Source organism: Canis lupus, chromosome 4 (genome assembly GCF_003254725.2).
Source record: "Canis lupus dingo isolate Sandy chromosome 4, ASM325472v2, whole genome shotgun sequence".
Classification (NCBI taxonomy): domain Eukaryota; kingdom Metazoa; phylum Chordata; class Mammalia; order Carnivora; family Canidae; genus Canis; species Canis lupus.
In genome coordinates, this window is record NC_064246.1 from 86,621,166 (window position 1) to 86,648,854 (window position 27,689).

A 27,689-nucleotide genomic window follows, 5' to 3' on the forward strand; every position below is an offset into this window, starting at 1 on the left:
ATCAAATTCCAATCAGGCAAATTGAAAGGAAATTCAAGTGGGAAAATTATGGTTTCTTTCTGAAACCTTAGGACAAACACCAAAACATCCAGCAGTGATTCCAAAATCAAAGAGGAACATCATAAGGTGAAGACAGAGGAATGAAAATATTTCCCTACTTTAGCCCTGAAAAGCAAGAGAGAGGAAAGTAAAGCTCAGTCAATTCCTAGCCTGGAAGCAATCTGTTTTAATCCAACCCCGAATTTTTTCTCTCAGTACATGCATTCCACGACTGGAGCTCAGAGAGATAGTGCATCACACTGACTTCCAAGTCTCAATCCTCTCACCCAACGCTTAATGGCTGTTGAGAAGCCAATGGTGTCACCGCTGTCCTTGGTCCTGAACTCAGTGTCTCCATCCTCGTCCCCAGGGACAGGGTTAGTTCCCAAATTGCCTTGATGGTATGTTAATGCCCACGACTACGACGGCTGGGCTCCCAGAGAAGTGTCTAAATACAGATAGAACGAGTCCACAGTTCACCGGGTGCACTTACCTCCACGAAAAGCATACAAAAGCCAAATAATTCTTCCATGCTTTAAAATCTATATCTATGTCAGGTAAATATCAAGGTAAGCATCAACATAATTTGGAAGCCACATCCAAGATAAACGCTGTGTGCTTAACCTCCTCATCATCCTTCTATATCATATCAGATTTATACCCATAAGATGGATCAAAATGTCCTGAAGCCTTTCTGAAAAGAAAAACATCAGATTTTCTTAAAGACATTAAATACTGACACTAATAACATTTATAATAGGAAAGATACAGTATAATACAAATATCTTAAACTATATTTGTTTGGAAATATTGCAAATAAAATTTTTTTTATTTCTTTTTTTTTTAAATAAGACTCTACCAGCTTTATTGCCAGATATTAGCTTTCATGTACCCATCCCCTAGCTCTGTGAGATCATCGTATAGAATAATATGGCTATGAGGAACAGGAGCTCTGCAGAAGGCTACCCACCTTCCAAGCCTGGCTCTGACATTTCTTAGCTGTGTGATCTTGGACTTTCCTGAATCTTCTCTTAGTTCTTTTATCTGCAAAATATGGACAATAATAGCAATTCATAGGTTGTCATTACGATCAAGTGAGTGATTTCAGAAAAGTGCTTAGAGCAATGCCAGGGACAGAGCATTTAATCATGTGTTAGAGGTAGTAGTGATCATAACGGTAGTAGTGGTGGTGGTGCTGGGGTTAGTAGTAGTAACGGCGTTATTACCATTCACATTAGTGTTCCTGTTTCAGACATCTTATCTTGCTGCTGGACCTTTGCCTCCGCTGCTGATATCACTTACACTATCATAGTCTGCAGAGGTCGTTGTTCACATCCAGTCAATGCTTTGGGAATCCTTGTCTCTAGTCTGGGAGTAGGACATTTCCCATGTTGGTTTCTTTCTGAACATGGAAACAGGTTCCCTTTTCATTCTTTATTTACAAGTGAAATCAAGTGACAAATTTTAACAGGCTATGCTGGAGGTCAGGACCCTAGATGGGGTTCAGAGTGAGAGGCTCACAGACCTGGGAGCCTCTTTCACTTGAACAATGATATCATTGCCCCATCACACACCCAACAGTCCCTCCACTGGATCTACTCCAGAAGTCTTCGTGCTTCAGAGTCTAGACGCAGACTCACTCCTAACCCCCAAGTGAAGAGATGCTTTTTACCTCACCTCTGTTTTATGTCCTTCTCCCAAATCCCTCTTTCAAAATGACTGACAAAACAAGGTGCACCTGGGTGGCTCAGTTGGTTAAGGATCTGCCTTTGGCTCAGGTCATGACCCAAGGATTGAGCCCTGCATCAGGTTCATGGCTGAGCACAGAGCCTGCTTCTCCCTCTCTTCCCTACTTGTGCTCTCTCTCACTATGTCTGTCTGTCTCTCAAATAAATAATAATAAAAATCTTTTTAAAAAATGACTGACAATAAAAACATCAAGTGTCCATGGGAAGCCTGACAGCAGAATGGTCTAACCCTACAGACTCAAAAATACAAGTAACATTTCCTATTAAAACTCTCCAAATTTAGAATAGATTCAGATAAAACTGGCAAAATGGGTCCATTTAGAAGAAAGGTATACTTCAATTTTCTTTCTTTTTTTTTTTATATACTTCAATTTTCAAACTCTTACTACTTGGTATCCAAAATGCAGGACACGAATGGGTTCAAATAATTCACAATGGTCCTTGTTACCTGAACTTACTACTGGAACTCTCACTATCCCATCTTAGAGACTGAATAGGTTTCAATAGCAAAGGATAAACGCATTATAATAATAACATAGTTTCAAGTTGGTATATTTCTTAGAATCTGGATTTTTTTTTCATTCTTATCTACATCTTCCTCATTAAGGTAGATCTACTTAATGAAGCTGGAATACTGTAATATAGAACTCTAGAAAAGAGAGCACACCAAAAAGAGAGGGAAAAAAAGAGAAGAAATATAAAAAAAAATAATAGGTTCCCAATGCTTGTTGTCTTTAGTTAAATGAGCATAATTTCGGATTACTACTTCCTTGCAAATAAAAAGCTAAGCAAATATGATATGTCCTGATACATGCTGTTCTTTCGAATGCCTGTTCCTAAGAGAAAAAAGATTAGAAACTTAACACCTGATGCCAAAAAATCCTTAATTAAAAAATCTTCCTTGGGGCACCTGGGCTCACTCAGTCAGTTGAGTGACTGCCTTAGTCTTGGGTCATGATCCCAGGGTCCTGGGATTGAGCCCAACCTTGGCCCCCTGCTCTGCAGGGAGCCTGCCACTCCCTCTCCCCCTGCCTGCCACTCCCTCTGCGGTGCTCTCTCTCTCTCTGTGTCAAATAGGTGAGTAAAATCTTTAAAAAAAAATCTTTCTAGTTCATTCTATTTTTCTGATTATATTTTTGATCAGCCTTTATCAAAATTAAGTTCTGAATTTATGCCATGTTTTGGATTCTTTCAATGATCATAAAAATACATTAATCTAAGAATGAATATGGAAGGGCCTCATTTTGCTGAAATTAGCTAAAACACACATCATTTAGAATATTTCTTAATAATTTTTCCAGCAGTTAAACAGTAGAACTAATGTATATTCATGTGTGCATGAGCCATGGGACAAGAATAATTAGTAGTACCAGCAGAAATCACGGACTTTGCAAACCTTCTGCTCTTCCCTGAGCCACATGAGTTTTAGGACTCAGTCCTTTGAGTAAGTCGGTGGATTGGCCAGCTTAGAGATAGTGAGTCAGATGAGAAATAAGGATTGGGATCCCTGGGAAGAAGCATAAACCCTGTAGAACAGATGCCCACACAGATGGAGGAATAGGGGACAACCAGTGACCACAGTATTCAAAGGACTTTGGAGTTTCCTGGATACAATAAGCTAATTGAACACAACATTAGAAAAATAAGCAATAGAATAGAAGCATGGCATCTGTGTCACCAGAGGCAGATGATTTAACATACCCAACACTCATTTTCCTCACCAATTAAGTAAGGAAGTTAGATGAATTGTAAATCTCTTTTTAATTCTAAAAGTCAACAGTTTTGGGGCACCTGGGTGGCTCAGTGGTTGAGTGTCTGCCTTTGGCTCAGGGCATGATTCCGGGGTCCTGGGATCGAGTCCCACATCGGGCTCCCCGCAAGGAGCCTGGTTCTCCCTCTGCCTGTGTCTCTGCCTCTCTCTCTGTGTCTTTCATGAGTAAATAAATAAATATTTTTTAAAAATAAAATTCAACAGATTCAAATCACTTCCTTTTACTCGTTGGTACATAAACACTGTCAACTATATCGATTAGTAGAGGAAAATAGTGAACTACAAGATAAAAAAATCATTTATAATGAGCTTCTACTATCATGCTGTGGGAGCATTTATGGCAATAATTTTCTATTATGTTTTAATCACATTATTTTTGAATTAGCAATTTCACATCAAGGATGAATTTAAAAAGACAATAGCTGACTCAGAAGCAAATGAGTAAGAGAAACTAAAAAGAATAAACAAATCTGTGTTTGTATTGCAACCTCCTCATAAGGCATTACAAAAATCCATAAATTATGAGTTGCTTTATCTTGAACCACTGACCTTTAGTTGTTGCCCATTTTGTGTTGATAAAAATTCTTCCATTTATAAATAAGCCACTATTTCTTGAAGCATCTTTCCATCATGCTTCATTAGCAATGACATAGAAATGAAGGCAATTGATAAAAGGTTTTCATATAAAAATAAATATTTAATATTTTTTAATTTCCCACAAATTCAATCTAAAGGTATAGTTTCAGGATCATAAAGATAAATGTGACATCAATTTAGGTAGAAAAAAATAGACATAAGATCCATTTATTTGAACTTGATTTATTATGTAACCAATATGTTATTAACCTACTCATCTTCTGTCCTGAGCTCATTGAATTTGTTTAAATTTTCACCATTTGAAGAACAAAGGCTAGTGTTCCCACTTTTATGATTTCTGTAGAATCATTTGTTCTGACTCTCATTTTGTTACAAATTAAGGAGAGCAAGTTAGATTATACCAACTGTTGGTTTTCATTGGCCATATCCAAACTAGTCATACAGAATGTGGGCTCTTTATGGTACATTGCAGTAAAAAGAATTGTCTTTTTCTCCTTATTTTTTAGTAGAAATTTACATATTATTACTTGAACTACCTTGACATTGTACTTTATGTTATTTAAACTGTTATCACTTTGGCATGCAGCCTTCTAAGCTGGCTGACTGATCCTACTACTTCATTTTTATGAATGTCAGGATATCATTTTGTTAAAGGAAATCTCATTTTTATTACCAGGGTCCAACAAATGAAGTGCTTGCAAATGTGTTATGTGCAAGCCGTAGGTGCTAATAAAATTCATTTTCTGGAAGGAATGAAAGCACACATAATAAGTCATCGTTTCTTTACTGGTATTAGAGCATGAGCCACATACCCAAGCAAGGGCAGAGAACAAGGGATAGTAGGAAGGCCAATAGTTTCCTGGAAACTCAGAGTGTTCCCCTCAAAACAGAAGCAAAAGGGCAAGCGTTCTGAAAAGACAAATGTATTTCAACCAAGTGATTTTCCTCTGTTCTCTCTTCAGTGTCTTCATTACTTAATAAGTTCATTTTTCTTGATCAGATTCTCTGATCTGATCTTTAGCATTCCTGCAGTGTTAATTTTAGAGGGACTTTAAGCTAAATGTTCAGATTTTCATATCAGCCTGGAAAGCCTCATTTTATGCTGTCACTAACTAAATGTCTACTATATATGTTTAGATCCCGAGAAGTTCATGGAGAAATTTTTGAACACGTCCTTCAGACAGGTTTGGGAAAATCAAGTTCCCATCCCTTGCTTGACCTCACTCTCAGCACCAGGCTTCTTCCACACATAGCTGCTTTTAAAAGTTGTGAATGTTTCTTTTAATCATGGCAACAGAATTTTCTTTCCAAATACCCTTCTCTGACTTTGCTCCCAGAGAAAAAAAGGTGTCATGGTAGATGAAGCATAAAAAGAAAAACTCTTTTGAAAATTCTTCAAACGCCGAATACCTCTTAGAAGTTTCATCTAAAGGTAAAGAAAAATAATTAGAGGTATAATACATCATTTTCTCCAATCATGCTCCTAATTAGCAAAGTCCTTTCCCCTCCGGTGCTAGGAAAGGAGAAAACTCTATTAAATATTTGTTGACACAGCATACACTGATGGGAGCAGATCAGAAGTCACTCATGAATATCAGGAATATCAGATTTTTTAAAGATATTGTTGGTCATCCACAGAAAGGGGTAGATGAGGGCTGCATCATATTGCAGGACAGAAGAGGTGTTTCTGTCCTGCAATAGCACAGTCACAAGATTACTTCAGAGAGAAGCCTCTGATGGAATTTCAGCCATGCGCACGAGAAGGTGAGCATCGTTAGATATCTGCTCACACATACAGTCATATACCTGTTCTGCAAACCACATCAAGTCTTTTCTCTCTGACCTTAGGGCACACAGATCCCACTTTGTCTAATAAGTTCACTCAAAGCAGATGTGACAATATCCTGGCAGCAGGATTTGGCTAATGACCTGGGCAGAATTGAACTGCAAGATCCTCTGCATGCAGCTGCCACAGAAATGATGCGAATCCTAAGCCTACGGTACTGCTTAGCACGTCTGTCAGGCTCACTAGAATCTTACACCTTTCCCACAAGGGTGGTCATTGCTGCATAATATTCCTATCAAAATTCCAATGGCGTTTTGTATAGAAACTCTTAAAAGTCCTAAAATTAAAAAAAAAAATCCTAAAATTTGTGTTGAAGACTAGAAGGCTCTGAAGAGGCCAAGCTGAGAAAAAAAGAACAAAACTGGAAGTGGCACATTTCCTGATTTCAAACTATACTCCAAACCTATAATAATCAAAAGAATACAGTGCTGGCATAAAAATAGACACATGGACCGATGGAACAGAATTAAGACCCAAGAAATAAACCCCTGCATATACAGTCAACTAATATTTGACAAATAAGCCAAGAATACACACTAGGGAAAGGATAGTCTCTTCAAAAAAGTGGTGTTGGGAGAACTGGACAATCACATGCAAAAAAAAAGAGTGGAACCCTATCTTGTGCCACTCATGAAAAAGAATTCAAAATGGACTAAGGACTAAGCATAAGACCTGACATCATAAAACTCTGAGAAGAAAACCCAGAGGATGACAGCTCCTTGATATTCATCTTACCAGTGATTTTTAGATATGACACCAAAAGAACAAGCAACAAAGAAAAAAATAAATAAGGTGAATTACATCAGGCTAAAAAGCTTTTGTACTGCAAAAGAAGCAATAAAATGAAACAGCAACCTACAGGATGAGACAAAATACTTACAAGCCATAGATTTGGTAAGAGGCTAATATCCAAAAATTATAAAGAACTAACACAATTCAGTTGCAAAAAAAACATTTTAAAAAGCAATTTTAAAATGGGCAGGGGGACCTGGGTGGCTCAGTTGTTTAAGTGACTGACTCTTGATTTTGGATGAGATCATGATCTCTAGATCTTGAGATCTAGCCCAGTGTCATGCCCCACCCACCCCCAACTTCATCTCAGGCTCCACACTGGGAGTGAGGCCAACTTAAGATGCCCTCTGCCCCTCCCCACCCCTCTTAAAATAAAATGGGCAGCAGAATTGAATAAACATTTTTTCTTCAAAGAGTGACCAACAGGAACATGAAAAGATGCTCAATATCTCTATTAGGAAAATGCCAATCAAAACCACAATGATATATCATCTCACACCTGTTAGAATGGCTGACATCAAAAGACGGATGATAATAAGTGTTGGCGAGGATGTGGAGAAAATCCTACACACTGTTGGTGGGAATGTAAACTGATGCAGCCACCGTTCAAAACAGTATGGTAATTCCTCAGAAAAATTAAAAATAAATCTAATATCATTCAGCAATCCCGTTCCTGGGTATATATCCAAAGGAAATGAAAACAGGATCTTGAAAAGGTATCTGCATTCCTATGTTTATCACGACATTTATTCACAATAGTCAAGATATGGATACAAAATAAGTGTGCATCAATGGATGAAAGGATCAAGACAATATGGTACAGGTGTACAATGGGATAGTATTCATCCATAAGAAAGAAGGAAACCCTGTCATTTGTGACAACGCGATGAACCTTGAGGCATTGTGCTCAATGAAATAAGTCAGAGAAAGACCAACACTGTATGATAGCCCTTATATGTGGAACCTCAAAAAGATAATTCATAGGAAAAGAGTAAAATAGTGATTACTGGGCTGGGGTTTGGGGGAGAGGGGGCAGGAATACAAAGATATTGGTGAAAGGTACAGATTTCCAATCCTAAAATGAATCAGTTCTGGGGATCTATGCACAGCATCGTGGTCACCAGGCAGTTAATGATACACTATATGACATACTTGGAAGTTGCTAAGAGAGTGATCTTAAACGTCCTCACCACAAAAGAGAACCGGTAATTATGTGACATCACGGTGTTAGCTAACTCTGTAATGGTAATCACATTACAATATATGATTATATTAAATCAACACATGATACACCTTAAACTTACACAATGTTATACGTCAACTATATTTCAGTAGAGCTGGAAAAAATATTTCCAGCCAATTCAAATATTTTGAGCATAATTATTTCACCAACATCCACTATGAAAATTTTGTGACTTTCTAGGATTGATGAGAAAAAAAAGTTCGCTGGCACACTTTTATTCAGCCACCCCTGGAGACATCAGGGTTTAGTTTTTCAAGTGCTAATCAACCACTTCAGTATGTATTTCTGGTTAGAATACTATAAATGTCAATAAATTGATCCAAGAGATAGAGGATACTCTGTATGTGTTTGTGTACATCTGACTAAGCTAAAGTATCTCAAAATAAATCACATTCAATATAGTCATTTTCAGGGATTCAGAATGAATCTGATACTCAGCACAAATCATAGATCTGACCTGAGAGATATGAAATAAGTAAGGGTTGCCGAATTAGTCCCCTTTCCCCCAAAACCCACTACCCCAATTACTATAAATACCATATGGGAATAATCAACAAACATTTATTCAATTGAAATGAATTGAATTGAATTGAATTGAATTGAATTGAATTGAATTGACTTAGGAAGAACCGAGTCTCCGCAGGCTCCAACAACAAAACAACCAGCAACCACATGGAGCCTGATTTATTGTTGATATTGTTTATTGTCAAGGCTAAGACCCCAGAGTCAGGTTCAAATAGGAGCTAAGGTATCCTATGGGGACTTGTGATGATAGCCCATATCCCAGGGCTCAGACTTTCCTTTAAATAAGATTTCAGTTTTATTTTTTTAATTTAATTTAATTTTTAAATTTTATTTATTTATTCATGAGAGACACACAGAGAGAGTCAGAGACACAGAGGGAGAAGAAGGCTCCATGCAGGGAGCCTGACGTGGGACTCGATCCCGTGTCTCTAGGATCACACCCCAGCCTGAAGGCGGCCCTAAACCTCTGAGCCATCCGGACTGCCCAAGATTTCAGTTTTTGAAAATGCCATCAAATATTTTATGTTTGCAAAAGCTTCAGATACCATGTATTTCTGTATTTCTTCTGCCATTTTTCCCTCTGCTTAAAAAAAAAAAAAAAAAAAAGTTTAAAAAGATTGCCAGTATCCTAAGAAAAAAATGTTTTTCAAAGAGTATAAAACTATTCACATTTGATAGCTCTTGCTCAAGAACTTGAAACAACCTCCTTCCAGAGCTCATTGGCTTTTGCTGCTGGTAGACAATTGAATGGTGACAGGTCCTTAGTGTTTTGCTTGGTGGGACATTTCTGCTTGCCTCCCAAACTGTGTGACTCCTGGGAAACCTGCCAAACTTGAATGTTTCCTGCCAGATCTAATTGATTTTACAACCAACCTCCTCTTTGTTGGAGCTCTATGTCTCACACCTGACTATTGAGAAGGGCCGCCGTTGAAGACAGAAGCATCTTTAGCTGCTCACAATCTGAAGGAAAAGAGATTCAATTCACCCCCATCCTCCTGGTATTTAGTAGCAAAACCAATTTATTTCAAAATCAACATTCACAGTGCATGGTGTTCAGTGTTGCTGTCCATATTCAGACAAGGATCACCTAACAGTGCTACGTGAATCTGTAACCACACTGCGGATTTGTGCTGACACTAGCTTCTTTCCTACCTTGCTCGAAAAGATCACCTTTAACCCCACTTCAGCTCGCATCATTCTCTACACAGAACACTAGCATTAAATAACAATAATAAATGAAATTATCATCAGAATTATTCATGTATGCTTATCTATCCCCAAGCACACAAACTCTTTAAAAACAGAAGATGCACAATTGTACCCTTAGCACTTAGCACTGTGCTTAGCTTATTGTCAAAATCCTTGATGGGTCCAGGGGTCTTTGAATATTATGCACTTATCCCTGTCACTGCTAGCAAGTTCTTGGTCCCTCAGATTCACCCCGTGACTCCATGGGCCCTAAGTATATAATATCCAAGCAGTGGGATGAATTCATCAGGAGCAGAAAAATAAGTGGTTTTTCTCTCTCTAGGATTTAAATCTCAGAGAAGATGAGCAGAACAAAAGGAGTGAGTATTTCCAATGTTCTTGTTGAAACAGCAAGAACAAGTCTGGGTCGACTGGAAATGGTATGCATTTGCTGCCAGGTTAAGAAAGGTGCCTGGCAACGTAGAGCAAGAGGAACGGTAAGAGGAGGAAAGGCACCCGAACGGACTTCGCTGAATGTAACATAATGTTTTGTGTTGGCTCTGGCAGTAAAGTACCATTAGGAAAAACTTGAAAGCAAAAGAAATAAAGAACCAATCTCAAAAACAAAATGGCAAGTGAAAAAAATGTAACAAAATAAGAATTCCCTGATCTAAACAGAAAACCATAAATCACTACAGCTAACACAGGCCAATTTTCCAAACTCTACTACTCTATGAATGCTAGATGGGCTGTTAGCCATTCAATTAATCATACTACAAATATGAAATGTGATAGATAGTTAGATAATCTACCATGACTTCAAAACACAAGGTGGAGTCTAGAGAACATTATGCCGAGTGAGGTAAATCAGTCAGAGAAAAAAGGATACCATATAATTTTTCTCATATGTGGAATTTAAGAAACAAAATAAATGAGCAAAGAAGGAAAAAAAAGAGGGAGGGCAAACCAAGAAACAGATTCTTAACTGTAGAGAACAAACGGATGGTTCCCAGAGGGGAGGTGGCGGGGGTAGGGGGGTAGATAGGTGAAATAGGCGATGGGGACGAAGGAGGGCACTTGTGATGAGCACTGAATGCTGTATGGAAGTGCTGAATCACAGTATTGTACACCCGAGATTGATATTACACTGTGTGTGAACTAACTGGAATTTAAATAAAAATTTTAAAAAAATAATTATTACATGGATCAGGAGAGGAAAGTTACTTGAAATTGAGCACTGTAATGGATCATGAACAAGGAAGTAAGCAACACCCAGCTGTGAGGTGGAGCCTGATTTCATATTTTGATTTCACGTGGCTTCCTTTTCAGTTGTCAGCTGTCAAAAGAATGAGATAAAAAGATGAAGGCTGACCCCTGTTAGCCCAATTTTGTTGTGCTGAAAGTCCAAAGAAGGAAAGAAAGCACAATATTAAAAGGACAGAAAAAGAAGTGTATACCCAATTAAAAGAAACTCTTTTATTCAAAGACATAGGAGTTAGCACTTAAAAAAATTTACTGTTTGCAAAACCACTTCCAATTCGAGGCATTCACATGTGATTTTCATTAACGTGTTGAGACCTAAACTTCGTGGCCATGCCAGCTAAGGAGATGGGAATTAACCTTCTCTAAACCAGTTACAGCCTCACAGAGTGTAGACGTGTCAGATAAAATTCACGACAGTAATTTCGAATTTCAGATCAGGCGTGATTTTCTTTTTCTTTTTTTCTTTTTTTTAGAATAAGTCTATCTTAAATATTTCATGGAGTACTCCTAGTCTAAAATTATTTGTGGTGTATCTAAAATTCAAACGTAATCACACACTCTTTGTTTTCATTCACTAAATCAGGCAACCCTACCTGTGTGTAAACTTAGACCTGAATCCCTACACACAACAAAAATATCATGTAGCTTGTCATAAAATGACTGTAATTTTTTCTATAAAATTTTATATTTTTATATAAAATTATATGATTTTATTTTATAACTAAATAAATAAAATTACAGTCAAATGTTCTCATTCTGATAGATTATTCAGAGGTTAGTATGTTTTCCTGTCACTTGGAGCCAAAACTGAATGTTGCCGGCATTTTAAATTTCTAACAACAAATAACGTTAAAGAAGGAATCACAATTCTTGTCTCCCTTCAGTCCCTGAAGTCCTGGCCATGCTGTTTCCCTTGCTTTTGATAGTGGATCAGCAATGCAACATAAAGTACCCCATAAAGTTGTAAGGCGGGGAATGTGAAAGGGTACACGGGGTAGTCCAAATTTAGGGAAAGAGACCAAAAAACTCACTAATCAAACCAAACAACTTTTTAATGAATTACTTTGAAAAATCAAAATTAATGTAAACACTTCACAATGAATAAAATATCAAAAATTTAAGTGAAGACAGAATCTGACCCCACATTTTAAGAATTTGGCCCCACTTGCCTCTCCCTACCCCCAGCCCTGGTTCCTCACCTTCAAGACACTGATGGAGACCCACGTCCACCTTGAAGCTTTTCCTGCCCACTCTGCTGGTAGTGGGAACTCTGTGCTCAGCTTCTGGGGTCCAGACACACATGTGGTTATCTCCGTCAGCCGGACTAAGATTCCCTGAAACCAGCCCGGGGCCCCTCTCACATCAGCAGGCTGAGCGGGGCACAGCAGGGCCATATCTAATGGGACCCCTCCTTCACTATAGCCAGGAGAGAGAAGGACAGTTTTCTTTTTTCGAATCTGCGTTAAAATGCCCTATGGACAAGCACGGACTCCTGTGCTTTTAACATTGGGTCTTAACTGGTAAGGCACATACAGCCTTTCAACTGGAAAGTGCTTCTTTCAATAGGGACATATGGGATGTTCGCAGACCCTCACTGCAGGTGCAGGCAGGTCCTCCTCTTGCATGGCGGTACGGACCATGTAAACAACTGAGCAAGGTGAAACCACGCGAAGTGATCTTACTAATTAATGGATAGAATTGCAGTTGTTCCATGACTTTCAAAAATCTTTGTCAAAATATTAAAACTTCCCTGTTGTTGGTTATAACAGAGTAAAATTAATATTTATTTAATACACTGTGGTTTAAAACATTAGAAACATGGAGAATTAAAATGTTTAGTTTTAAAAATATTTTATTTATTTATTCATGAAAGACACAGAGGGAGAAGCAGGCTCCCACAGGGACCCCAATGTGGGACTCCATCCCAGGACCTCAGGGTCATGACCTGAGCCGAAAGCAGATGCTCAACCACTGAGCCACCCAGGTGCCCCTAATGTTTATTTCTTTGTTTAAAAAAAGAGCTTATCAAGAATAGTTTGAACAGCTCTTGATTTTTCTTCATCATGTAATTTACAATATGATAATTGAGTGAGGTGTTTTTTTTTTTTTTTTCCCCTATTTGGGCAAACTGTCATACCCTTTCATGTTTGGATCTGTTTGCAACATATTTTTCCTTTACATTTTCAATGTCGTGCGATATCTCTGAGAGTTCCTCTGCCGTGAAGTTTGCTAGCATCACTTCCTCTGAGACATCACCCTTTTCACCTCAACCGCTTTCCTCATTTGGGTGAGTAAATCTCCATCGCTAAGCTGTTCTCACCACCACCCCCAGGGTCTCTCAACTGGTGGCCGCACCCGTGTTCCCATGATCAGCCAGTTCTACAGCCGCTGGTGACTTTCCATGGGAATCTTACTGTCAATATTATCACTTTGTGTTTCTCCACTACGCTTTCATCTTTGTTGGCCAATTTCCTCTTCCTGCTATCTAGTGTTTGTGAAATGTCGTGTGGGTTTGTTACCGAAGTCAAAGAACAACACAACTGCATGCTTTGCTCCTGGTGTGCGAATCGGCCAATGCACAATGGCCAGTTACCAACAGGCTCTGTAAGAAAACACATGACCAGTCATTGATCAGGACACCCATCAGTGATTGATGTAGTGATCTGTGCAGTGAAGAGCTGGCCATGAAATTTCTACTTTATGCAACCACACACGGTGATACACTGCGGTGACCGAGACGTAAGCCATATTGTCATTATCTAACTAAACGGTGGCAACTGATACTCATGCATATTGGAACTCTGCAAAGTGAAGACTGCCCATATTCTAATCCTTCTCTTAATACTCCTTCTAGAATTAAAATAGAATTGTCTGTATATGAGCCAAGTTACATAACTGAATTTAGTAGGTTATTCCCATTCAAAGTGCATTTTATACCAAGTATATTTTCTTAGTTTCTCCATCACTTTCCTCTTTGGAAATGATATACATTCTAATAAACTTGTCCCTACTGACAACTCAGGAAAAAATGGTAAAGAGGATTGCTAGGGCCCTGTCTCCCTCCCAGACATATTCAGATTACTGTCTATCTCCTCTGCAACGATGCTGAGCCCACCCCCATGCCGACCTCCTTGCAGAGATGAGGCCCTGAGACTTTCATAGCTTCCCCTGAAATGCGGGTTCTGCACATGAACCATCAACTACACAGATGTAGCCATTGAGACTTGGAAGATGGAAGTCAGCACCAAGAGCCTCAGTGTGCCCATGCGTGGTCTTCTGTGGGGATAGCAGCAGGGAATTTTAAAGGTTCGGTGCCTAGTGCTGTGGGTGCCGAGGAGCAAGGACAGCAGTGGCAGTAGATTTCCACTGGAAGAGTCCCAGGTCTGGATGCCGCATATGTGCTTGGTATCTGGCACTCCTGGAAATTACATAAGTAGCCCTACACCCTCTAGTAAATTCCTTTCTGCTTTAACTACCTAGACTGGAAATTATTATCTGCAACAATCATCCTGAGAGATACAGGTGTTAATTTGCCAACTAGCTCAAATGGTACCACATAGCCACATGCTTTCTTTCCTGTGTAGGTTTTCTGGAAACAAAAACAATTTAAGTGAGAGAGAAATGATCTCACACAAGTAAAAATTGTTTTACCTAAATGCAGTGAACTATGTATATATTCTATCTTTTGTTATCCAAACTTCTTAAAATTAAATCAACGAGCTGGAAAATTCAGACATCTTTAAGTTCAAAGGTGTTTTGATTTTCCCAGGCTGATTAAAACTGATTTCCAGTTCCTTCCATGATGATTCCCTCTTAATTCTACAACCCGTATCCTCCATTAATGACAACTTTACAAAGCAAACAACTCAGGACAAAGGATGGAGGTGAAAGAGAAAACAATAAGCAATTGGCCACTTTATCCCTTCAAAAGAGAGGGGCCACAATTAGTTCCAGAAGAGAAGATAATAAATAAATAAATTTCTTCACAAATGTTATGGGTGGGGCACCTGGGTGGCTCCGGTGGGTTAAGCGTCTGACACTTGATTTTGGCTCAGGTCATGATCTCAGGGTCCTGAGATCAAGCCCTGCAGCAGGCTCTGCACTCAGCAGGGAATCTGCTTGAGATAATCTCTCCCTCTCTCTCTGCCTCTCCCTCCCACATATATGCCTGTTCTCTCTCTCTCTCTGTCTCTCTCTCTCTCTCATTCAAAATAAATCTCTCTTAAAAATGTGGTGGAAACATTTATCTCCAATAAGAGGTTAGGTTTATTTTTTTTTTACTCTAAAATGTTGAAAGCATCTTATTCTTCACTAGTCTCCCTGAGGCCACGATTACCTAATGCTTAAAGTCCAAGTTAAGCAATGGAAAGACCCATGTTTTTATCCAAGTTTTGATACCAACTGCCTCATGAGTGTCTACTTCCCAATGTACAAAACGAGGACAATGGTATAAATGGCCTCCCAGATTTCTTCCAGTGCTAACTTGGTTTGTTTCTATGATGCCAAATGTAAGATTTATGAAGGCCAGAGCCAAAAAATGTCATCAGGACCGTGAACTCATTGCGCACCTCCAATGGAAGAAAGTAGATACCGTCAGAACAGAAGCATTCAGTTCTTTGCAGAATTTCTAACTAATAAAATAGTTTATTCTGGGTCATAGATTTAATCATATTCTCTTTAACAAAGGCATGTTTTCAGCTAAATGAGTCATTTTTAACTAATATTTGGTGATCATTATCAAACACTGCCAACACTGTATGTATATGATGTCATTTGTCACAACCTCTGATGTGTTGTCCATTTCTTACACATGAAACAACTGAAACAGACAAAAATAACTAAGCTGATGCAGGAAATAGACTTTCTGAGTAGAAATTCTGGGATCCAACCCTCACAATTAGACTCCAGAGTTCACATTGAACACCAATGCAAGATTCTTATCCCTCACTAATAATGATATACGAAATAATACAGAAATAAGTAAATAAAAAATGCAGGTATAACCATATTTTTAAAGATTTTTTACATGAAAGGTTAATATCTTTAAAATGCTTTAGAATAGAAGCTTTTATTTTTCTCTTTAAGACTCTATTAGAAAAAAAAAAAGACTCTATTAGAAGATGTAAAATGACTAAGTCGAACCAGATCATTTCTGATATTCCTCTTAGTTTTAAATGTCTTTAGGAGAAGAATCTTTAGCAGCCTTTCTTTATTGATTTCCAAATTCTGTGACCCACCTCCTGTTAAAAAACACTTCATATCGAACACATTACCTTCTTGTCTTCATCTTATAGTCACTATCATGACCAAGATATGCCTTTCTTTCACATGATTGCAATCTTCAAATTCCCTGACCCTTGATTTTGACCCCTTCAGATTCCCAAGTGACATATAGTCAGCCCTCTCTTTGAACACTATAGAGTTTCCTCATTGTGCTGCCTGAACCATAGAAGCCATAGTAGTGAAAGTCACCCATGGCAAGCAACAAGATAGGAGCATGGCGCCCTCCCACCATAGAGCTTTCTTTACAGCAGCCCTGGAATCCACCTTGGACTTTACGTGACAGAGCAGTAAGTTCTATCTGCCTTAAGCCACCATAATTTGAGATTTTCTGTCACATGTAGTTGAATTTAGCCTTAACTCTATAGACAAATATTTACTTATGTTTTTAAAATATTTACGTAGTATAAAATATTTTGCTGCAGAATAATAACATAGCTTGACAAGAAATATAAAACTATTTCATTCTTTTTCATGGCTGTATTTGTTCCATTAAAGAACCATGTATAGGGATCCCTGGGTGGTGCAGCGGGTTAGCGCCTGCCTTTGGCCCAGGGCGCGATCCTGGAGACCCGGGATCGAATCCCACATCGGGCTCTCGGTGCATGGAGCCTGCTTCTCCCTCTGCCTGTGTCTCTGACTCTCTCTCTCTCTCTCTCTCTCTCTGTGACTATCATAAAAAAAAAAAAAAGAACCATGTATAGAGTGGGTACACCCATTCAATGCTCTTTAATCATTCCTCAACACTAACAGTTGTTTCCCAGTTTGGGCCATTATGAACAAAAGCCCCAATCAACATCTTTGACCATGCCTCTTTTTACACATAGGAAAGCATTTCACTAGAAATCATTCCCTGGTGTAATTGCTGAGTCCAAAAGTATTTACTGTTCCATTCCTTATAGAAACTCCAGGTTGCCTTTGTAAGTATCTCCGTAGTGTATTCATCAACCAGTGGTATGCCATTTATGAGCAGAGGTGATGTGTATCAATCAGATCTGGCATTTTTAAATTATATAGCCCCCCTAAAGCTTCTCTTTTAAAGACTAAAAATTCCCTGTACCTTTTCCTTTACTTCATGGCATAGGTTTCAGACTTTCCAGTGTCAAAGCAGCTCACACCCATGTAGTCATAACCTTTCAAACTATGCCAACCCAAACTGTTCATATTGCCACAAACCAAGAGTTGACAAACTTCCTTAAAAAAAAAAAAAAAAAAAAAGAAAAGATTTTATTTATTTATTCCTGAGAGACACAGAGAGAGGCAGAGACACAGGCAGAAGGAGACGTAGGCTCCCTGTGGAGGGGGAGCCCAATGTGGGACTCGATCCTAGGACCCTGGGATCACTCCCTGAGCCAAAAGCAAACACTCAACCACTGAGCCACCCAGGCATCCAGACAACCTTTCTTATGAAGATTCAGATAGTAAATACTTTAGGTTTTGTGGGTTAGAAGATTTCTGTTAAAACCGATCAACTCTGGGCCACCTGGGTGGCTGAGATAGAGTCCCCCATTGGGCTCCTTGCAAGGAGCCTGCTTCTCCCTCTGCCTGTGTCTCTGCCTCTCTCTGTGTCTCTCATGAATAAATAGTAAAAAAAATGAATGTCTATGTTCCAATTAGTTTATTGGAGAAAACAGGCAGTTAGTCAGATTTGACTCATAAGCTATAGTTTGTTATAAATTATACTCTTACTATAATTTATCCTGATCTGAAAAACAAACTGATAGGTAGTAGGAATTAGGTGTGTCTAAAAGGAAAATAAATTTAATTTAGAGACTAGCATACAGTAGGTGCACACTAAATGTTTGTTGAATTAATAAGTAGGACAATTATGTATGAGGTCTGTGAATAATCCTACACCTAACAGAAAAGGAGAATACATCTGAAAAAAAAACACTGCAGGAGAAAAAATTAGTAAGAGAATATCTTCTCAGTGTTCTCACTAAGATGCAAGAATAGATGTGTTATATAAAACTGAAGTGGGAATTCATAGAAGAAAATATGCTGAGATGAATACAAAGATGAAGAGGAAGCTAGCTGAAGAAACTCAGAATGCAATCACAAAATGTGAGTCTACTTTCAAGGCAATAAAGTACAGAATTGAGATGCATTCTATCACAGAATTTTGTATTTTGTGATTACAAATGAGGCTGGTCCTTTACTTTCTAAATGAACGTATCTTTATAGGCTACCGAAGACTCATATTCACTCAAACAAGCGTAAATTGAGTGCCTACCGCACATCACCCACGGAATAAGGAACTCTCCATCATTGTCTTATTGAATCACAGCAACAGTATGAATACAGTAGGGTTTTTAAATCATCAAATGAGAGCTGAAGGAAGAAGCTCAGGTAACTGTACCAATGTCACAAAGCAACTGCACTACTTAGAGTAATGCTCACTGCTCAAGAAAAAAAAAAAAAAAAAGGACTCAAAAGCCTTTTGGTGCCTATTAAAAACCACTTTATATTCTCTCATGATTTTTAAGTTGACTGGCAGGTTCTCCCTCTTCCCATAATGATTACTGAGGCTACCGTTGTCTGAGACATGACCGGGCTGGCTCCTTGGCCTGCTGAAAATGTGGCCTGGCTATTGCCTGGGAAGTCAGCTGGAGCTATCGCCCAGAGAGCCTCAGTTCTCCACGTGGAGTCTCCATGCTGCATGAGCTTCTCACGATAGGGTGTCTGGGTCCCAAGTAGCAGAAAGTAAAAGTGCTAGACCTCTTGCATCCTGAGCTAGAACATCTTTTCCACTGCATGCAGTAGTCAAAGCCAGCCAGCCAGATTCAAGCAGAAGAGAAATAAGCTCTGCCTCTGGAGGTAAGGAGTGACAAATGTGTGCCAAGAGTGAAGAAACTACTGGTGGCCACCCTTGGAGATGACTATCACACAATAATTCATAACAACATATAAGCAAGAAATAAACATCTCACCTAAATGACTATCAAAAGTGAAAGGTTCCTGGCCATCAGGCAGCTCAGCTCCCCTCTGTGCAAATAATTCAGAAACCAAAGCCTTTCACAATTTACTGGCTCACAATCATTTTTATCAAGCAAAAGGAGGAAAGGAAATATGGAGAAGCCACCCTCACTTCTTAAAAGCCTCAGAGGAAGTGATATACACCTTTCCAATGACAACCCATAATCGGTAATCACATAAGCATAACCAAACATGTACAGGGTTAGGAAATATTCTGAATCACCGGCTGGACAGCCGTTCTGTCCCTCTTTGACTCCTTCCCCCAAAAAACCAGCTTGGCTAATCATCTTTGCCAACACTAGTAAGGGGAAAAGCCAGAACCAGAGCCTAGATCTACATCATTCCAGAACACGTGCTGTCTCCATTGTGCCTAGAGGATAAAGGAATGCCTACTGTAAAAGCCTTGTGGGAGGAGGACAAATAAACTAAATAAAAAATATGCTGTCATAATTGCTGCAATTATGATATACATTTGATCCTATACATTTAATACGGCATTAAAAAAAGGAGAGTGGCGTAAGATGAGGCTAGAGAAATAAAAAGCCAGATGGGGAAAAGATGCTATATGTGACAATGGAAAACCACTGAAGGATTTTAATAAAACTGGCTCAGTCAGTTAAGTGTCCAAGTCTTAGGTCACGATCTCAAGGCCGTGAGATCAAGCCCCACCTTGGGCCAAGCTCAGTGGGAAGTCTGCTGGAAATTCTCTCCTTCTCCCTCTGCCCCTCCCATGCTCACTCGATCTCATAAATAAATAAATAAATAATAAATAAATAAATAAATAAATAGTCTTTACAAGATATATCATTCTGTCCATATGCTCAACATAAAGATTGAACGATAGCTCCTCGATGGAGCCTTAATTTCTTTCATCAGAACAAAAGTCACTTATCTGGGGGATAAAATCTTCTCATGAGAAGGATTTAAATGGTCTCTATTGTTGATGTCTTGTACCTCATTTTCATTTCTCTTGTAACCTGTCTATGCTACCCTTTCCAAGATGGAGATCGTTCTTAGTAGAAAAGGCAAAAGAAAATAGGACTTGAAAAGCGGTTTTGTGTGTGTGTTTTATAAAAAGACAGCTTGTTCTTTTTGTTTCAGATGTAGCTTTAGATATCTTTTCAAGTATACATCACATTTTTTAACATTAATTCTGACTGAAAGGACCAAGTAAGGTACCACAAAGCTGTTGAGATAGGTTTGGAAGAGGAAGCTAATGGAGTGATAAAAATGTGAGGGGATATAACCACAGAATTCCACGTCACGTCTTTGGAAAGAATGAGGAAGCTCACTATGTGAGGGAAGGGGATGAAACTAACCTTATCGTGGCGATCATTTCATAATATGTATGTGTATCAAGTCATCACCTCGTATACCAGAGACTGACATATTTTACATGTCAATAATATCTCAGTAAAGCTGAAAAAAATGCAGAAACACTAAAGACTTTGTGGAGATTCATCTTACCTAAGCTGTGTTTTGAGAAGGTAACCGGAGCATGATTTGATAAATAAGAGGATTGAAATTAAAGTACGGTCTTCGTTTGGGCTGCTCTAATAGAATACCACAGACTGGATGGCTTATAAGCAACACCAATTTATTTCTCACGATTCTGAAAGCTGGAAGTCAAAGATCAAGGCCCTGCAGATTCAGTGTCTAGTGAGAGTGCGCTTCCTCCTTCATAAATGACATCTGCTCGCTGTGTCGTGCAAGGAGTGAGGTTGCTCTCAGAGGCTTCTTTTAGAAGAATGTGAATCCCGTGTACAACGGTTCTGCCCTCATGACCATAATCACCTCCCAAATGGTCCACTTCCTAATATACTGGGAATTAGCTTCTGCCATATGAATTCTGAGGAGGACACAAACACTTAGACTGTAGTGGGCACCTAGAGCCCCAGTTACCAAGATATTAGTTAGACAGGTAGGAGACCGTGCGTGAAGGACTCACTAAGCAGTGCCAGAGGGGAGTGAAAAGAATCTGAGCGTTACAGGGGAAGTTGGGGAAATGGCACTCAACTCTAGGGTTTCACCTCAATGAAACTCAAAGAATGGTAAGGCCGTGAACCCAGATAGGTCACACTCGAGTTTGGAAGGATTAGGGGGAAATTTCTTTTAACAATTTATTTGTGGGTTTTTTAAATATTTATTTATTTATTTATTCATGAAAGCCACACAGAGAGAGGCAGAGACACAGGCAGAGGGAGAAGCAGGCTGTATGCAGGGAGCCCGACGCGGGACTCGATACCCGGGCCCTGGGATCATGACACCTTGAGCTGAAGGCAGAGGCCCAACCACAGAGCCACCCAGGTGTCCCTCTTTTAACAATTTGAAATAGAGGTTTTGATATGAAATCACTATGGGAAATCAAAGAAAATATTATAGATTCACAGCCGGTGACCAGGAAAGAGATCGAGGTTACATAACTTTGAGGACAAGAATAGCTGGTTCTAGTTTCCTAGCTACTGGTTCCTAGAAACTGGTTTTTGGCACTATCCTCTAAGCATGAGTCAATAAAATTTCCCACATATATGGAATTTGTCTGCTTGAGATTTTAGGTATAGGGAGTGTGTGTGTGTGTGTGTGTGGGTGTGTGTTCTAGGATGGTGGGAGGGTATACATGTGCACGCACACACACATGCACCTATGCATTTTTTTCTTGGCCAGTGTAAGAAAATAAACAAATCAGGAATAAAAATTATAAAAATTATTGACTCAAAACTTTCCAACCTCCTAGATTACTACCCTGGGATCCTCAGCACGGTAACAACTGAATCGTTCATAGCAAGGAGAGTGTATTTTCCTTCACAGTAAAAATTGCCGCCTAACAATTTTTTTTTCTATTGCTATCCCTCATTTACTTGGACTCCAAAGGATTAGCGCACAGCAGAAAGAGCGCATAGTTATTGTGTCTCTATCGAATTAACTTTTTATATCCCTCCAATCACAAATTCCTACAGATCAAGGCTCTGACTACTACTACTGAGGAAAAAGTTGCTTTTGGACATGATCATAAAACTAAAATCTTTTAAGTTCTTATGAAATATGAAGTCAATAAAAGTCACATGAAATAATCCCCTGCATATAGAAATCTACTGATTTACATTTTAATGAAAACGGAGCAATACATAGAAAAAATAAACTTTAAAAAAGCATATGAAAATAAATTCATTTTGGAATACTGGCCTGGAGTCCTGAAAATTCCTCTGGTCTTTGAAAACACACACCCTCAGAAATTCTTCTGAGGCCCAGAATTCACAGACATACTTCACTCTTCCCATCCCTACCCCTTATCTCTCTTTTTATAATCCTAATTTACAACATTTGTCAAGCCCAGATAGGATGAGAGTAATGTAAACAGGCAGCTATGGGCAGATTTTGTTGTAAAAATAGAAACTAAAGGCTTGGAGCTGTATCTGAGCCTCCTTTGCTTGGCAGTGATGTAGATGTTCAGACAGGACAAACTTTCACTGGAAGGTACGGCTATAAATAAAAATGTGCCAAGGAGAAAGTAACAAAATGGCACCTCTTTCCATGTGAGCCTGCGGTGGATTGGATCCTTTCCTCCCCCCTGTTAATCAGACTCCAGCTGGGCTTCCTAATGGCTACATGAAAGACATGCACGAAGCCCTCTTATAACCTGGAGCAATACTCCTTACTATTAACATGAACTGACCCATTTTATAGGTAGTCAGGAATTTCAGGAATTTAACTTATAAGGAGAGGAATTTAAAGGCCATTCAGCTAGTAGTTGGTGCGATGAAGGATTGGGAGCTCCAACCAGGGCCTTCTACTGTCCCAGGACCCATCGCTGCCGACTCTAGTTCACACTGGGTAAGATACCGCCCCGCTCGGTGTTCTAGCACCTTCTGTCTCCCCCGTGGCAATAGTCATTTCAACTCATTTTTACTGGGTTAAAAAATCGTTCCGATAACTGACCGGTCAAGCGATTCTTGGGAGCATCCTTGGCTAAAAGAAATTATAAATCATAAAGGATGAATAACGTTATCACTCTTTCTGGGGGAGGAGACCGTTCTACTCCACTGGAAATGTATGTGACCCATATATTTTAGGAACTAGAAAGCCAAGCGATGATGAATGGTGACAGAGGAAAGGAGAAGTGATATCGGAGGCTGATGGCAGATTAAGGCAGCAGAGTCAGGATGTGACCAAAAACTCACATTGTCTAGATAAACAGCACACTGAACTAGCCCCACGCAGATGAGGAAGCTGTCTGAGAACAAGAGACCTTGCTTTGGCTTTCAGCCCGGAGCTCTGAAAGTGACCTAAGGCCAGCTTCCTCCTCAGACTTTCAGAAGGCACACTCCCTTCCACCCCTTTTATGAGCAATTCAAATCTCATATCCTTTTTCAAATACAGAATTATGTGCAAATATAGGTATTTCTTCATTTTAGAAATGTAAGTAATATATTAAATGTAAAGTTTCAAACGATGCACGCTCCACTCCGATAGTGTGCTCTGCCCTTCTAGGGAGTCTTCTACAATCAGGTGGTCCGTGGCTGTGGCCTTCCCGGTGACTGCAGGTTCTAATTGCATTGGCTGCTGCGCACTTCACGTTACCGGGGTAGGTAGATTGGATGCAAATTGGCAACTATAGATTGTGACTGGGGAGCCGGCCCCCTTGACACTGGTTTCCCTGTGTCGGAAACATCTCACCAAAAAAAAATCCGATGCCATCACATACCCTTTTTCACGTTTTTTTTTTTTTTTTAATTGAAGTATAGTTGAATGTAATATAAATTAGTTTCAAGGGCACAACATAGTGTTTGACACTCACATACATTATAACATACTCACCATAGTAAGTTTACTTCTCGTCTGGCATCAGAAAGTTAGTACAGTATTTTTGACTGTATTCCTTATCCTGTACTTTTTATCCCCGTGACTTATTTATCTTATAACTTTGTACACCTTAATCCTCTTCACCCCTTTGGCTGTCCCCCACTCGCCTCCCCTCTTGCACCTAGTAATATAGTTGCAAGAACTAGTTTGTTCTTTATATTTATGGGTCTGTTTCTCTTTTTGGTGTTGGTTTGGTTTGTTTTGCTCTTTTAGGTTCCATGTATAAGTGAAATCATGTGATACTTGTCTTTCTCTGTCTGATTCATTTCACTTAGCGTAATATCCCCTAGGTTTATCTATGTTGTCACAAATGGCAAGATTTCATTCCTCTTATGGTTGATTAATATTCCATTGTCACCTCTTTCTCTTCCTGTTTTGTTTTTGCCTTTTTGTTTTCTTTTTTCCCCTTTTTATACTGAAGTTGAGTTGACACACAATGTTACCTGAGCTTCAGGTGGACAACATAGTGACTTGGCACGTCTATGTTTGATGCCGTGCTCACCACAAATGGAGCCACCCTCTGTCACGACACAACACTCGTACAAGTCCATTGACTCTATTCCTGTGCTCTACCTTTTATCTCCATGACTGATTCAGCATCTCCCACTCCCCTCCACCCATTTTGCCCCCCGCCCCACTCTCCTCCGCTCTGGCAACCATCAGTTTGCTCTCTTATACCATGTCTTCTTTATCTACTCATCTATTAAGGGATACTTAAGCTGCTTCCATACATACGTAGTTTTAAAAACTCCATCTCCTTCCTGTTGCCTAAAGGATAAATTCCAAACGCGACATACCTTATACAGTCTTTCACAGCTGACCTCAACCTCACCTCCCATAGTTCACATCTTTCTCACAAAATCTAGCTTCCAACTAAAATGATGCCCCCTGTCCATCCATAACATCACCTATACCTTCATCTGTGTTATCATCCCTAGTAGGAATAAAATCGACTTCTTTGCTCCTAGTGGCAAAACACGTGTTTCTTTGTCATGTCCCCGCTCAAAGCTCATATCTTTTGTTGTGGCCTCCACAACTACTCAAAGCAAAAACAACCACCCCGACCTCTACGCCCACAATATCTATTTATAGCATGGTTACAAAGTTGAAACTGACTGTCACATATCCTGGCATTCAGAGTCTAGGATCTCTCCATTTATTAGGTACAAGGCATTTGTGCTAGATACAAAAGGAAGACCAAGGTAAGAAAGACACATTCCTGTCATTAAGATGCTAAAAGGCTTGTACATAAATAATCATTAATTGAGGCAAAATAAGGATCCCCAAAAGTATAATCAACACATTATTGAAGTTCAAAGATAAATATAATTATATCTCAATGTGGGGATCAGAAAAAAACTTACAAGATCTTGAATTTGAATGAGCTGGAAGCTTAGGTCAAACTAGTCAAAGAGATTGGATTAAGGAGGAGAGGAAACGAGTCTGGAAAACGTAGAGTCCTCTCATCGGCCTGGAGCATGGACAGGTTAGGGAAACAAGGCAGCAAACTTTCTATGAGGTGTTCCTCTCCAACGTGGTCATGCAGGCCTGACTGAGAAATGCATGTCTTGTTTCCATAGCAACCAGAAGCCCTTAAAGGCTTTGGGGCAAGGAAATCTCAGGATCAGAGCCTCCTTCAACCCAAGAAAAGGTCCCTGTGAAACTTTCAGGGATTGAGAAACTGTCTCTGCCAACTTTAAAAAGCAGAAGAAATAATTTGAGCACTGATTTATGTCGCTCGATTCAAATGAGTTTGGAGCTAACAAGAATAACTGTCCCCAAATGATTCCACAAGCTTCAGCAGAGACAGTATTAAGTAGAAAATTAAAATTTTATAAATCGTACTATTTGGCCATTAAAAATAGATAAAATGGCATATGTGCATGCTTGAATTAGGATAAACAGACTGTGGCTATATTATGTCAATACAAACTGTATATTGTGTCAGCAGAATTAAAAAAGTTGGTGAAGTAAAATTAATTAATCAAACCAATTAACACCAAGTAAGTGAAGCAACTGGTACTATAACACTTTTGTTATTAAATTTTTTTGTTGTTGCTTTGTTTTCGACTGGAAAACATGGTTAAAGAGTCTCCTCACGCTCAGGGTGTCAGAAATATAGCCAAATCCAGAACAAGCTTACCTCCAAATTTCTACTTTAACAATTACAACCCCTAAATTAAACATTTATATTCAAAATAATGGTCCCAAATACTATTCTAGATATTTTTATTATGCAGAAGTTAATGTGGTAGTTTATTGTCATAAATTTAAAAAATAATTCACTTCTCAAAAAGGGCAAAGTAATGACTTTTGAACCTGCTGGAAAAACAAATCTTCAGATAGAAAACAAAGATCAGACAGATGGACTTATCAAAAAAGAAATAGAGGCCTGAGAGAATTATGACGATTTCTCGGTAACCAGGAAATACTTCAATTTTGCAAGTCTTAAACTGATCATTTGACTGATACCTACTAGCGTGTATTTAGTCACGGTGGAAAACAACTTTTTCATTCGATTAATTTCACTTCAAGCCTTGACCAACCTGTTTTCGACAGTGACCACAGCTGCTTATGCTCACGAACAATCTAGAAATAAACTTAATTCTCTGTCAGCATTTTGAGTTATAAATATTAGTTTCTGCTATTTACAAGGGAAAAAAAAGATTTTATTAAGTCATTGGTGCTGAAGAAGACAAGGCTAAATGCTATTCATTTTCCTTCGAATTCCAGGAACATATGTTAATCCTAAAACAGGATTAAAGTAGCAAACTTAAAAGTTAGCAAAAAATTTTATATCACTTCACCCCCACTGAATTTTCTCTGGTTAAGAAGGAAAAAGGAACCATTAAGGAAGACCATGCATCTCCTAGAGGCATGACTTAGCAGCCACTGCAGGCACGAATGCCATTAACTCAGGCAAGAGTTAGCAGAAAGTCATCTAAGGAGATATATATATGCATTCACACATAGACATATAAAAGCCATATAAATAGGCACTAAACCGCATACCCAGAAATTTAAAGGAGTCACGCACAACTGAAATGGCCAAAAATATATAACTTAATAGTGTCTCGGTGAGAGGTTGCTTTGGAACATCAGTTGGATCTCTCATGCCAGGATCCTCATCGAATCAATCCCCAAATGGATTGTTTAACATGAAATCATGCCGACAGAGCACGATGATTGAGAGCTGAATGAAAATTATCCAGGGTGTGGTGTACACAGCATTCAAGATCGGCTGCTATTTTGAATTATAAATAATACGAATATTATCACAATGAACATTGATTGCAATGTGGTTCTGAGGTTAATGACCTGTTGCCCAACGATGTCAGGTCCTTACCTGGGACAAGAGAGTATCATCGCATGGAGATCTTCTCCTTTTCACAGGACCTGCCCCTCTCTGCATCTCGCTTATTTCTCCGTCCTTCGCTCCTTCACACTAAATTGATCACTTCCTTGTATTAAACCAATATACTTACTGCAGGCTGTTATTATCTGTCAGAATTGCTCCAAGTCCAATTTTTAAAATATATGCCTTCTGCCTCAACCACCAAT

General features: G+C 39.1%; 1 long non-coding RNA gene across 2 annotated transcripts; it reads right to left on the bottom strand.

Moving 5' to 3' along the window:
* On the bottom strand, nt 1-27,672 carry LOC112652675 (uncharacterized). 2 transcript variants are annotated; one of them, XR_007410077.1, is made up of 3 exons: nt 27,475-27,672; nt 1,010-1,083; nt 1-487 (listed from the first exon to the last, which is right to left on the bottom strand). It is a non-coding gene; the product is annotated as an uncharacterized LOC112652675 (long non-coding RNA). The 2 variants fall into 2 exon arrangements; XR_003131630.3 differs by lacking the exon at nt 1-487 and adding an exon at nt 539-733.
* Nucleotides 27,673-27,689: the final 17 nt, after the last annotated feature.